General features: G+C 33.3%; 1 long non-coding RNA gene across 1 annotated transcript; it reads left to right on the top strand.

The window, feature by feature from the left end:
* Positions 1 to 5,511: 5,511 nt before the first annotated feature.
* On the top strand, positions 5,512 to 13,387 carry LOC149553320 (uncharacterized). Its single transcript, XR_016353070.1, has 4 exons — positions 5,512 to 12,635; positions 12,757 to 12,810; positions 12,908 to 12,973; positions 13,060 to 13,387. It is a non-coding gene; the product is annotated as an uncharacterized LOC149553320 (long non-coding RNA).
* Positions 13,388 to 14,430: the final 1,043 nt, after the last annotated feature.

Genomic DNA, 14,430 nt, shown 5'->3' with positions numbered 1-14,430 from the left:
ATCTTTTTCCACTTCAAGTTCAAGTTAGGATTAGGTATCACTTCTTCATCATCACTAACATCATGAATATGTACACCTCTTCTATGGGTTGTTTCAATAGCTTCAAGTCTTTCTACAATCTATCTCAACATATCTATAATGATTTTATCTGCATTTTCTCTACCTCAAACCATCTTGATAATAGTTCCTACAATAATAGTAACCTTTTGCAAGTTATAGGTCAGAATTCAAATCTACCACCCTACAACCAATCCAATTAAGGTTCTCCACGATCCCAAACTCAATTAAAGAAAACCTTGGTACGATACTGCTTGACGGAAGGTAGGTATAAGAAATGAATTAATCCTAGTCTCCTAACACCTCGCCAAGAGTAGACACGGAAGCAAACACAAATCTAGCTAGCAACAAGGAACCATTTTATTCTTTAATAGATACTGATTGGTTAGACAACTCATATATATATATATATATATATATATATATATATATATATATATATATATATATATATGCCAGGCTGTAAGGTCTTCCTATTGCGTCCAACACAAAGGGTCACATCATTAGAGCTCAAAGATCACAAACTTGATTCTTTCTTCTACTTCTCTATCTACCAATTTACTTTCCTAAATCTAATCCAAGTTCTTATTTAGCCAAAAAGACGACAATTTGGCCTGTTAGACAATTAATTACAAAATAGGTCCTACCTTGCAGGAGAAAATAAAAGAACTTCCAAAAATGAACAAAATAGAATCCACTCTCTTAAGGAGAGTTTCACAAATGATCCAAGAGGCATTTCTCAACCATGCAAGATGCCACATCATCTTAGGAAATCACGCAAAAAGTAACTCCATGATAGACTAGATAAAATAAGTAGTGAAAAGTGAGCAGAAAGAGGCACAAAAGCATATTCTCAAAGAACATTAGTTCTATGCACTTAGGGTAAGGATCAACAATGGGTCCACATTTAGATGCCAACCATGTACAACTTGAAACTATGAGAAACAACGAGTACTTTACAAATAAGAAATTGGCACATAAAATAATGGAATATTTTTGGTTGATGCAAGATTCTCAAAGACATGAGATGCTCCTATATCAATAACATTTGTGGACACTTCATATACATGATAATGAACTATATATTGAGGAATCTAAGAGGAAATTCAAGACCATGGAGATCAACATCAATGGTTTGTTTCATTTGTCATAAGTACATGAATGATGTGTTTGACAACAACTTCTTCACATGCTAAAGTATTTCTACTGCTACCTCCAATCTTCTTGTGAAAATTAGTACATTTAAAGGCTTTATGTCCTTCCTCTCCACACTTGAAACAAGTGCCCTTCAACCAATATCTCTCTTCTCTCTTACCATTACAATTTCTCCTAGAGTAGCCAGTATAGCTACCTCTAGTGTAATTACCTCTCTTGTTAGCATGTTCCTCTTTCCATTTTATTTTATCCTTGTTTAGGGTATTTTTAGTGGTTAATATTCACCAATTGGCTAATTTTAGAAAATTTTGGCTAATAATTTAGATCTTAAAAATATTTAAAATCATCACATTTTTTTATAATACTTTTTTTTGAAAATATTTAAATAATGTAAGATTCATCAATTAAATAAAAGAAACCATATTATTTTTTAAAATAATGTAAGATTCACCAATATTTTTATATCATTTTCTGGAGGGGGTTTCTATAAATTTACCTTTCTACTTTCTCCATAGTTTTTGCCTCTACTTCTTTGAAATATGCTACCCCTTCCTCTTTGTCTTTGATCATGGTTCTCTGCCAACAACTCCTAAACCTTTAAGGCATACTGATATGCTTCTTCCACACTATCCAACTTAACAAAGTTTATCTCATCTTCAATTGATGTCTTCAAAGCATTCAAATATCTAGCCACTTTCTCAACCTTATTATCCACATGTCTAGATCTGATATCCAATTTGTAAAATTCCTCAGTATACTCTTTCATAGTCATATCCTCTTGTCTTAAGTTTTTAATTCTCCTCAATAGATAATATGTAGGAAGGAACTTCTTCTTCATCTTGCCAATCATCTTTGCCCACATCTTGATCTTTCCTTTTCCTCTTTTCTACCTCTCAATCTATAAATGATTCCACCAAAGTGAAGCATGCCCCTTCAACTTGGTGACTGCTATCTTTACCTTTAGATATTCCTAGGGGTACTTTCATACTCAAAGAACTTATCCATTTACAAGATTCATTCCAACACTCCATTAGTCTCAAGCCTTCCATCATAGCAAGAAACTTCAACAACAGGTTTGGAGTTTTCTCTAGACAAAACTCTCAGAAGCCTCTCATCATCTTTTTCCACTTAAAGTTCAAGTTAGGATTAGGTACTACTTCTTCATCATCACTAACATCATGAATATGTATACCTCTTCTATGGGTTGTTTCAATAGCTTCAAGTCTTTCTACAATCTATCTCAACATATCTATAATGACATTATCTGCATTTCCTCTGCCTCAAACCATCTTGATAATAGTTCCTACAATAATTGTAACCTTTTGCAAGTTATAGGTCAAAATTTAGATCCACTACCCTACGACCAATCCAGGTAAGGTTCTCCATGATCCCAAACTCATAGGGAAAGAAAACCCTTCTACGATACTACCTGACGCAAGGTAGGTATAAGAAATAAACTGATTCTAGTCTCCTAACACCTCACCAAGTGTAGACATGAAAACAAACACAAATCTAGCTAGCAACAAGGAACCATTTTATTCTTGAATAGTTACTGATTGGTTAGACAACTTGTATATATGTGTGTGTGTGTGTGTGTGTGTGTGTGTGTGTGTGTGTGTGTGTGTGTGTGTGTGTGTGTGTGTGTGTGTGTATGTGTGTGTGTGTGTGTATATATATATATATATATATATACTTCAACAACAGGTTTGGAGTTTTCTCTAGAGAAAAGTCTCAGAAGCCTCTCGTCATCTTTTTCCACTTCAAGTTCAAGTTAGGATTAGGTACTACTTCTTCATCATTACTAACATTGTGAATATGTATACCTCTTCTATGGGTTGTTTCAATAGCTTCAAGTCTTTCTACAATCTATCTCAATATATCTATAATGACATTATCTACATTTCCTCTACCTGAAACCATCTTGATAATAGTTCCTACAATAATAGTAACCTTCTGCAAGTTATAGGTCAAAATTCAGATCCGCTACCCTACAACCAATCCAATTAAGGTTCTCCATGATCCCAAACTCACAAGGAAAGAAAACCTTGCTACGATACTACCTGACGCAAGGTAGGTATAAGAAATGAACTGATTCTAGTCTCCTAACACCTCACCAAGAGTAGACATGGAAACAAACACAAATCTAGCTAGCAACAAGGAACCATTTTATTCTTGAATAGATACTGATTGGTTAGACAACTCGTGTATATATATATATATGTATGTATGTACGTATACGTATATACGTATATGTACATATATGTATATACGTATATGTACATATACGTATATACGTATACATACATACATACATACATACATACATACATACATACATACATACATACATACATACATACATACATACATACATACATACATACATACATACATACATACATACATATATATATATATATATATATATATATATATATATATATATATATATATATCTACACACACACACATGCCAGGCTATAAGGTCTTCCTATTGCGTCCAACACAAAGAGTCACATCATTAGAGCTCAAAGATCACAAACTTGATTCTTTCTTCTACATCTCTATCTACCAATTTACTTTCCTAAATCTAATCCAAGTTCTTATTTAGCCAACAAGATGAGAATTTGGCCTGTCAAACAATTAATTACAAAATAGGCCCTGCCTTGGAGGAGAAAATAAAAGAATTTGCAAAAATGACCAAAATAGAATCCACACTCTTAAGGAGAGTTTCACACATGATCCAAGAGGCATTTCTCAACCATGCAAGATGCCACATCATCATAGGAAATCATGCAGAAAGAAACTCCACGATAGACTGGATAAAACAAGTAGTGAAAACTAAGTGGAAAGAGGCACAAAAGCATATGCTCAAAGAACATTAGTTCTATGCACTTAGGGTAAATATCAACAATGGGTCCACATTAAGATGCCAACTGTGCACAACTTGAAACTGTGAGCAACAACAACTACTCCACGGATAATAAATTGTCACATAAAATAAAGAAATATTTTTGGTTGATGCAAGATTCTCAAAGACCCAAGATGCTCGTATATCAGTACCATCCATGGACACTTTGGATACATGATAGTGAACTATATATTGGGGAATCTAAGAGGAAATTCAAGACCATGGAGATCAACATCAATGGTTTGTTTCATTTGTCATAATTACATGAATGGTGTGTTTCATTCCTCATAAGTATGGACATATAACACATAACTTGAGGGAATGACAAATCAATAATAAAGATAACAGAGGAAAAATAATAGTAAATCAAGCACAAGTGAGAATGATTTAAAGAAGATTTTGGTCAAGAAGGAAGAAAACAATGAGAAAATAAGTAAGCTTTCGATCTCAAGTTAGAAGGATTCATTATCAAACTAAGAAAGTAAGTTTTTCTTTGAGACCTATGAGAAATTGTTAAATTTATTTATTCCTTAAAAGATGGATGAGATGAATTTTATATTAGAATGCAATAGAACTCATAATGCATGCATTTAATGAAAATGAATTAGTACTAGATACTATTGCTTTATCACCTTGAAGATATATAGTTATTGTTGACCTAACTTAGCTATCAAGTAAAACCATTGTGAAGTGTTATCAACAAGAAATTATTGCAAAAGTAATTAAAAACACTTTTGTGCCCTAATTTAGTGGAGTTATAGAGAGTCTTGACAAAAATCCTGGTGGACATTTGAAGTTTTTGAATCAGAATAAAATTTCTTGAGAAAAATAACAATGAGAATTTAGAACCCATTAGTTGTAAGCATCAACAATGAGCCAACACTAGAATTCAAGTTGTACCTCGTGAAGGTAGAAGAAAAGGATAATGTTGGAGCCCTATTTTTACTACAAGGGGTAATATTAATTGAAGATATCAGGATATTTATCCATAACATGATAACCAAATTAGATGATGTAAAGATTAGGAATATATTGTTTGCATGAATGCTGATGATACTACATTATGAGAGTATCCTGTGCATTGGAGATTATTGATATGTTGCATTCATGACTGTGTTTGTCATTGATGCCAACATAGCCTTGCTTTTGTATAGACTGACATAGTAGTAGACATAGATCTTGATAGTACAAACAATGGTTCGAATGTCTAGTCATTCGCAGTTATGGACATGTAGAACACAATGTCCTGATGACATGATTAAGTGTGCATAGCCTGACTCAAAGACATACAAAAGTTGTACCTAATTTACAAAGAGCAATTCAGAGATAGAGTATTGGGAAAGAAATTTCTAATGTTTGTTGGCTATGTTTCATCTGAGATGTAATGAAGAGTTGCACAGTTAGGCAATGACAGAGGATAGTCAAGTGATGACATCAGCAAGTGCGCAAGGCTTAGTATCACATGTGTGAAGTTTTGTATAGACTTTGAACCAAAAGTACTATTGTAATTGTAATTAATTAATTATCTCATTTTAATTAATTGCGAAAGCGTTAAGGCCAACTCAAGGAATTATTATGAAGATGTGGTCTAAAGGAAATATGGTTTCCTTGATTGTAATGAGAAGTATTGGTGTATCTATTGATGTAAGAAGTGCGAAGTGTGAAAAGCTACATAGTTCTTACTAATTTGTGTAAGTGATTCAAGGGATTATTGGATGCATAGTTCATGATCTAGTTACAAGAACTAAATGAGTAGAAGTTCAGTTGATAGGACAGAGACAGTGGGTTCATTGATCTTGCCCTTGAAGCTATTTGGGTAGTGGGTCCAACTATCTTCCACAACTCCTAATAGGGTTGGCACAACTCCTAACAGGGTTGAAATCTCTTAACAAGGATTCAAAGTCTTCTAACAGAGACTCGTATGTACTCAATGTTGTAATAGACTCCTAATAGGGTCTATCATCTAACAATGAATATTTATATTAGTACATCATCTTGTGGGTATCATTCCCACTAGAGTTTTCCCTTTGATCAAGGGTTTCCCTAGTTAACATATTTGATGTTATTATGTATGAGTATCTTGTTGTGGTTTCAGTTTATATTACTCATATTGTTAAGATTGTTTAAAGTTGTTATTTGTGATATTAGCTAGATAATTGACTCACCCTCCCCCCCTCTTAGTTATATTAGTGGACTGTATATTCTAACAATTGGTATCAAAGCATAAGGTCCTTGAAGGATAAGCTTAATAACTTTGGGAGATCGATGACGATTATTTTTAGAAAGGATATTTCTAGATTTGATGGGGCCAACTATGATAGTTGGAAGGAGAAAATGAATACTCATCTATTGTGCAAGGGTCTAGGATATTGGATTTTGACAAAAATTAGAAGACAATTGTTGAAGAAGAAAACCTTGAAGGTTGCAGTAAAGAAGAGAGAGATCTATTCATGTATAACATGAGAGCAAGAGAAGCTTTATTGACAGCTCTTTCGAAGAATGAATACAATCAGGTACATTCACTTGTAACATCTCATGAAATTTGGAAAGCATTAGAATCTATTTTTGAAGGTGATGATCATGCAAAAAGAATGAGATTATAGAATTGGATATGTGCATTTCAAAATGCCAGAATGATGGAAGTGAATATCCAAGAAGTTATATTAGCAGAATATTAGAAATGGTTACAGGAATTTGGTCTCATGGTGGAAGCAAAGAAGATGATGAAGTCATATGGAAGATTTTGAAAAGTTTAACACCACCATTCAAGTTGATAGCTCAGGTGATTTAGCTAGTGATGCCCTACATTAAGGATTTCACTAAGAAACACTTCTTGGAAGATTAGAATCAATAGAAGCATATGTAAGACAATCAGGAGAACTTGCAAGAATCAAAACAGTTTTCAATGCCTTGAACATTCAACCTAATTTGACAAGAAGTGCAAGCACTCGTGGAGATTTTTTTGGCAACAACAAAGATGATGAAGACAAGAAGATTGAGGAAGGAATAACCCTTCTAGTGAGGAGAGAAAAAGATGGTAAGGAAATATTTAAATTTTGGACTTGTAATGAATTTGGTCATTATGCATCTAAATGACCTAAAAGAGAGAAGAAGTATAAGGGAAGGTTCAAGCGTAAAAGAGATAGAGATAGGAATTGTTTGTATGAAAATGAAGATGAAGAATTTGATGCGAAAGGTCAAAGTGAACCTGATGATGAATTAGGATTTGTGGCTATCGAGGAAGATGATCTTGATAGAGAAATTAGAGAAGAAATAACTCTAGTTACCCAAGTAGAAAATAAGTCTGATTAGATAATTGATAGTAGTTGTTCGCATCACATGACTGGTGATATGAGTAAGTTTGCTAGGTTCAAGAATCATGATGGAGGAATTGTTAGAGTTGGTAACAGTGTAGCCTATCAAAGACAGAGATGGTAAGATGATTGGAATTGGCACTAGATCTAGAGGTAATGTATTTCAATTGAATCGTATTGAGATGACATGTTTGGTAGCTAAAGTGGATAATAGTTGGTTGTGGCATAGAAGATTCTGTCACATAAATTTTAATAATATTGTGAAGGTTAGTAACACTTTTGCAATAAGAGACTTGCTAAGATTTTTAAGCCTACTAATATTGTGTGTAAGGAATGTATTTTGGCTAAGCATAAGAAAGTATCATTCCCTAGCAAGAAGTTCACTACCACAGAGAAGTTAGAGATTATTCACACAAATCTGAGTGGTCCATCTAGAATAAGAGGATTCTATGGTGAAAGACATTTTATGATTTTTATTGATATTTTCACTAAAATGATGTGGGTAACATTTCCTAAGAGAAATATGAAGCTTTTGAGAAATTTAAGATATTTAAGAATAGAGTTGAGAATGAATCTAGTGTTAAGATTAAGTGTTTGAGATCTAATAGAGGAGGAGAATTCACCTCTAGAGAATTTTAATATATTTTGTGAAGAAAATGTAATCAAAAGATAGCTATTTGCACCTAGAACACCTAAGAAAAATGAGATTGCTGAGATAAGAAATAAATCTATAGTAGAAGAAACTAGAGCATTTTTATTTGAGAATTATTTTTCTAAGACATTGTGGAGAGAAGTAGTGAATACAACAATATATACTTTGAATATAGTACAGATCAAAAAAGGTATGGACAAGACACCTTATGAACTATGGTTTGGACATTCACCATCAGTCAAATATTTTAGGATATTTGGGAGCAAATGTTATATCAAGAGAGACAATGACATTGGTAAGCTTGATCCAAGAGGCGATGAAGGTATGTTTCTTGGCTATTTTAAAAAATAAGGCTTATAGATGTTTCAACTATAGAACTAAGACAATAGTTGAATGGGAAAATGTAAAGATTTTTGAGGAGTTTGGAACCAAAGAAAAGATGGTAGATTATAATTTAAATGAAGAAGATGATAAGTCTAGAATTGTTAGAGAAAATGTTGAGGTTTTTTTTAAGACTAACAATGACTTGCAGAATGATGTGCTAACTAAGACTAACAATGACTTGTAGAATGATGTGCTAACTTTTGAGCATAGAGGAAAAAAAAGTTTTGAACCTAGAGCAGAGATAAGAGTTGAGATGTCAACTCCTAACCCCAATAGGAATTTGACAAAGAATCACCCTTCTGAGTAGATAATTAGAAGTAAAGATAAAGGTGTAATGACAAGGAATAGAGTAAATGAGTAGATATGTTTGATATCTCAAGTTGAACCCAAGTGTGTAGAAGAAGCAATCAAAGATAATCATTGGATCCAAGCAATGAAGGAAGAATTGGACTAGATAGTAAAGAATGATATATGGGAGTTGGTTCCTAGACCAAAGGACAAGAATGTGATATGAACAAAATGGGTTTCAGGAATAAGATGAATGAGAAAGGAGAAGTTGTGAGAAATAAGGCCATACTTGTTTGTAAAGGTTATTCACAACAAGAAGACATTGATTATGAGGAAACATATGCACCAATAGAAAGAATGGAAGTAGTAAAGATATGAAATTAGCCTTTCTGAATGGAGAATTAGAAGAAGAGGTCTATATTGAGCAACCTGAAGGATTTCCTTTATCAGAAGATAAAGACATGGTATGTAGATTGAAGAAAGCTCTTTATGTTCTGAAGCAAGAAGCAAGAACCTAGTATCCAAGGTTAGACAATTACTTGGCAAAGCTTGGATTTGCTAAAGGTACGAAAGACAATAAGTTGTATCTAAAAGAAATTGAAGATGTATTGTTGATTATTGTAATATTTGTTGATGAGATCATTTTTGGGAGTAATGATGAAGCTAGTGATAAATTTGCTGAGGAGATGAAGATTGAATATGAAATGAGCATGATAGGAGAAATGAAGTTTTTCTTAGGGTTGCAGATTGTGTAGAATAATGATGGTATATTCATCTCACAAGCTAAGTACCTAAAAGATTTGTTGAAAAGTTTTGGTTTGGAAAGTTGTAAACTTGTTAGTACACCCATGATAATTGGTCATAAGTTATCCAACAAAGATGAGACACCTGCAATAGAACAAAAAAAGTATAGATCAATGATTGAAGGTTCGTAGTATCTGACTCACACTAGACTAGATATATCAAATGTAGTTGAGATTGTAGCTAGATTTCAAACTAATCCTAAAGGATATCATTTTGCAATAGTAAAGAGAATATTCAGATATTTAAAATTATGAAATTTGGTATGACATCAAATGATTTCACACTTAGTGCATATACTGATGCTAACTGAGCAGACTGTATGGATGACAGAAAGAGCATTAGTGGTGGAGCATTCTTTCTTGGAGGTGGATTGGTTTCTTCGTTAAGCGAGAAGCAAGATTGCATTTCACAGAGCATTGGTAAGGTAGAGTATGTTACAGTAGCAAACAACTGTAATCAAGTTATGTGGATGAAGCAAATGTTGAAGGATACATATTGAGATTGAAGAAGCTATTATCATTTACTGTGATAACACAAGTACAATGAGTATGTCTAAGAATCCTGTATTGCATTAGACAAAGCATATATCTATTAAGTATCATGTGCTAAAAGAGAAAGCAATAAAAAAGATCATATTAGAGTATGTAAGTACTAAGGATCAGATTGTAGATATCTTTACAAAGCCTTTTCTTAAAGATACAATAGAGTACTTGAGAGGTATGCTTGGGGTTATGCCCCTACCTACTTATGACTAGATGATGCAGAGAGTGCATCAGTCTAGTGGTACAAAGCACTATCATTTGACTGGACTGGATGATGATGCTATCCGTATGGGGGAGTATCTAGTATGTATTGAGTCATTGAGGACTCTTGGTATTTGATATTTGGTATTGAACAATGTCTTTGGACACTCGAGCTGGTTGATGACTTGGATCAACTGGTTAACAATTGGTATTGAAATTGACACCTTTGACATTGATGTTAATGGGGGAGACAATATGCATGAAAAACATCTCCCAAGGCATGGGAGAGAGTATGTATAGAAGAAATCCCAAGTAATGGGGGAGTGACATTTCCTTAGAGATATGGAAAAAATTATGTAAGAAAGTAGTAATGTGCATCTGATGTATTGTGAATTGTTTAGTGTGAAGTAAACAATTGATGTCTAAGAAGGAGTATGCACCTGTTGTGCACATGTTGTTTTAGTATTCTTGGAACTTGGATGTTTTTTCATCTATGTTTCCATCAATTCCAAAGGAGGAGATTGTTAGCATGAATGTTGATGATACTATATTATGGGAGTATCTTGAGCATTGGAGAGTATTGATATGATGCATTCATGACTATGTTTGTCATTGATGGGTATGTGCACCAAGTTATGGTGACAAAAATATGATAGTTTTTTTTAAATTTTTCAAAGTGCATACATGCTTTGGAAAACTAAATTTTTTAATATACGAGCTTCAAACCCGCGACCCATTTGATTGTTTTGGGGTTTTGCATTGTTTCTCCTCAACAACATGCACACGGATTGGAAACATTGAAAATTTTTGTCACCTGCCTCCTCAAAATGCCTCCTCATCACCAAAGATCAAGATCAAGATCATGTAGTATGTTTTCTACTCTTGTTTTTGTATTGTTTTATATGTTTTTGCATTGCTTTATAAGTTTTTACATTGTTTTGTAGGTTTTTTTAGTTTTACTTTAAATTTATTCATTTATTTAGATTGCAATTGGTTTCTTATCAAGAAATGTGAATAATGAACTGCCAAATCCCTAACCAGATCAATAAAATCAAAATGAAAACCCTCCACAAGATCCAAATCAAAACCCTCACAAGATGAAAATCAAAACCCTTCACAAGAAGAGCAAGAAATTTTGCAACCTCCACTGATTGGAAGACCACCTTTTGGCACCCAAGACAACATAATGAATGAAATAAAAAGAGAGAAAAATGAATTAGAAGCACTCATTGGTAGGTTGAAAGCTTGTGGACAAACTAGTCCAATGAGAGCATAATTGACATCCTCCCTTGAGTCCATTGTGACTCATGTAGCTTCTATTAATGGTTAGTTGGATATTTGGCATGTTAATAGGGATGAACAAAGAAGATATTATGCAAACAAATTATCATATCAAGATGTAAAAAAAAGGAAATAACAAAAGGTAACATTTGTGCATTGTTTAAAAGCTTGGAGAACAAGATACTGTTAAACATACAACTAAAAGGTTTCCCATCCATTGGTGCATACATGATGGTATTAGAAATAACTTTTGACATAGATGGTGGATGCTCTTTGATGCCCCTCCCTACAATAATCACAAGGTTCTAATGTATTTCTTAAAGAAATTGTATTGTGAATTTGTCCTTGGGGAAATATCCAATTATTTTGATATATTAGAATCTCAGGGTAGAGGTGGGGGGTGATCATTTGCGAGGCTGGGAGCACGTCATGACCCTAATGTAGTTAGGGCACCTATTGTCAAACCATAGGCTGAGCATGTGATTATTCCTTCAGTTGTGAATGAACATGTAGGGACTAGCACTCTTGGGACTATCAATGCTTTGATGCAGACCCTCATTCATTGCACCAGTCCATTAGTTGAGGAGGAGCCTTCCGTGTATCATAGTCACATGTGCACATCATGTGGATCCTTATGCACATTTGGCAGTCATGTTGGAGAAGTATGGATGCTGGGCTAGTCACTGATGAGTTCCTGAATGACACATTTGGCATTGACACACATGTAAATTATAATTATGATAAACTAATTTGATCACATTTTGTATGTATAGTGAATGACTAATTAATTAGCATGCATTGACATTGTTCAAAATTCAGCATAAGAGTGTTGCTAGCCCTAGTACAGATTCTCCGGCCCCATTTTTTGTCTCGTGGATGAGTTGAGAGGTATGTATTGATTTAATCATTTAAATTAATACATATATTTATTAAGTAATTATATGAAGAATTGACAAATTTTTTTAATACATTTGCATCAGTTCTCTACTGGACCATCGACACTCACAAGGGACTTTGAGCTTAGGCATGATATGAGCTTTGTAGAGGTACATTTGTTTCATGTTAATTTAATTCATTTGATTATATTTGTTTCATTTTTCATGTTACATGTAAATTTTATTATATGACATGCAACTGTTGACGTCTGAGACTCCTCATCTTCGTCAGTCCATCGATTGTGGAGTTGCTATAGCAATGACTAGTTCATAGCCATTGACCAAGGTATGAAATTTTTTTCTTAGTTTTAGTTGTTTATAATAGTTAGTATTGAAATTTTAAATCTTATTTATAAGTGATTATATTAATTAAATTGTTGTAGGGCCTTATTACACCTGATCATCTGTGAGCCTTTGAGGTGGACATATAGAGTGACTATTTGATGATAGTAAGAAAATAATTAATTTTTTGTGTACATTTATTTGATTTTAATGTATAATAATTATTGATTCATATCTACTTTGTTTGTATCAGCTCGAGTTAGAGAAGAGCCTAAACAAGAGAAGAAGCGAGCGTGTGAGGAAGACCCCATCATCTCTATTATCTCCCTCCACATGACGACCAAAGGCCTCTAGGGATTTGTTTCCTTCCCCTCATGGGAAGGAGAAGATATAGTTGATAAACACACATGTTTACGAGTTAGTGGACTTAGATTTTATGTTAGTGGACATATTTGACACACACACACACACACACACACACACACACGACATTTTATATTTGATGTATGACATATATTTGATGCATGACATTATTAGACTTATGATATTATTGGTTAATATATGATATGTTTGTTCATGTATGACATTATTGGTAATAATAATATATTATAGGTTTGTTAACTTATGACATTATTGTTTATCATAATATATTATATGTTAGTTCATGTATGACATTATTGGTTATCATAATATATTATATGTTCATTCATGTATGACATTATTGGTTATCATAATATATATCTTGTTTTTCTTGTTTATGTTTTAAGTACATTGAACATGTATTACATTTTAGTGTAATTTGCATCCAAAATGATGCAGAGTGCTCAAACCAAAAGCTAGTGGATTCCCAATAGGAACACTTTTAAGGAAAACTACCTTTCCCACCTTCCTAAGTGTCTTCAAAGACTCTTTCCAACTTGGTTACAACATTAAACAAACTTCTACCCAACTTCAAAAAACTACTTGATTACTTTCCCTATTCAAGACTTGGGAAGCAATAAGGGAAAAATGAGCAAATTTAAAAAATGGATCATAATCAACTTCTTGCTTCAAACTAACACCTTAGACACTTCAAGGAACACCAAATAACTATCTCACAAGCTTCAGTCTATCATCTATTCCATCATTCCAAGAGATTTTTCAACATCCTATGAGTGAAAACAATCTTCCAACATCCTATGACTTTATTTTCTTTGCAACATGTAATTTGCTGATTTTCAGACAACTCTTCACAAAGGGAAGTGATTATGTTTCAAACCCATGAAATGGCTATTAAGACAACCAAGAAGATCCTTAACATCTTCCACTAACTCCATTAAGTCATAACATGCAAGTAAAGTGGTATTTCATTCTAACAAAGTATGAGCTTGCTGTTCCAAATAGGAAGTAATGTTCTTTGACAATAACTCAATGATCCTTTATACAAGTTTAACATCAGCAATGATTCCTTGCCATATTTTGTTTTTTTTAATAATCACCAACACCTTATGCCTCCTCTAAATTCATAGAGGGTATTTTCATCATTTTACATTTATTCCAACCAATTACCAATTGCTTTGATTGATTACAAGGTTAATTTCAACGTTTTTCAAAAAATTTCTAAAATTACCAAAAATTTGTCAGC

This window comes from Cupressus sempervirens, chromosome 6 (assembly GCF_028749045.1).
Source record: "Cupressus sempervirens isolate cs-2001-9-10 chromosome 6, ASM2874904v1, whole genome shotgun sequence".
Taxonomy (NCBI): domain Eukaryota; kingdom Viridiplantae; phylum Streptophyta; class Pinopsida; order Cupressales; family Cupressaceae; genus Cupressus; species Cupressus sempervirens.
This window is presented reverse-complemented; position numbering and strand designations above follow the sequence as displayed.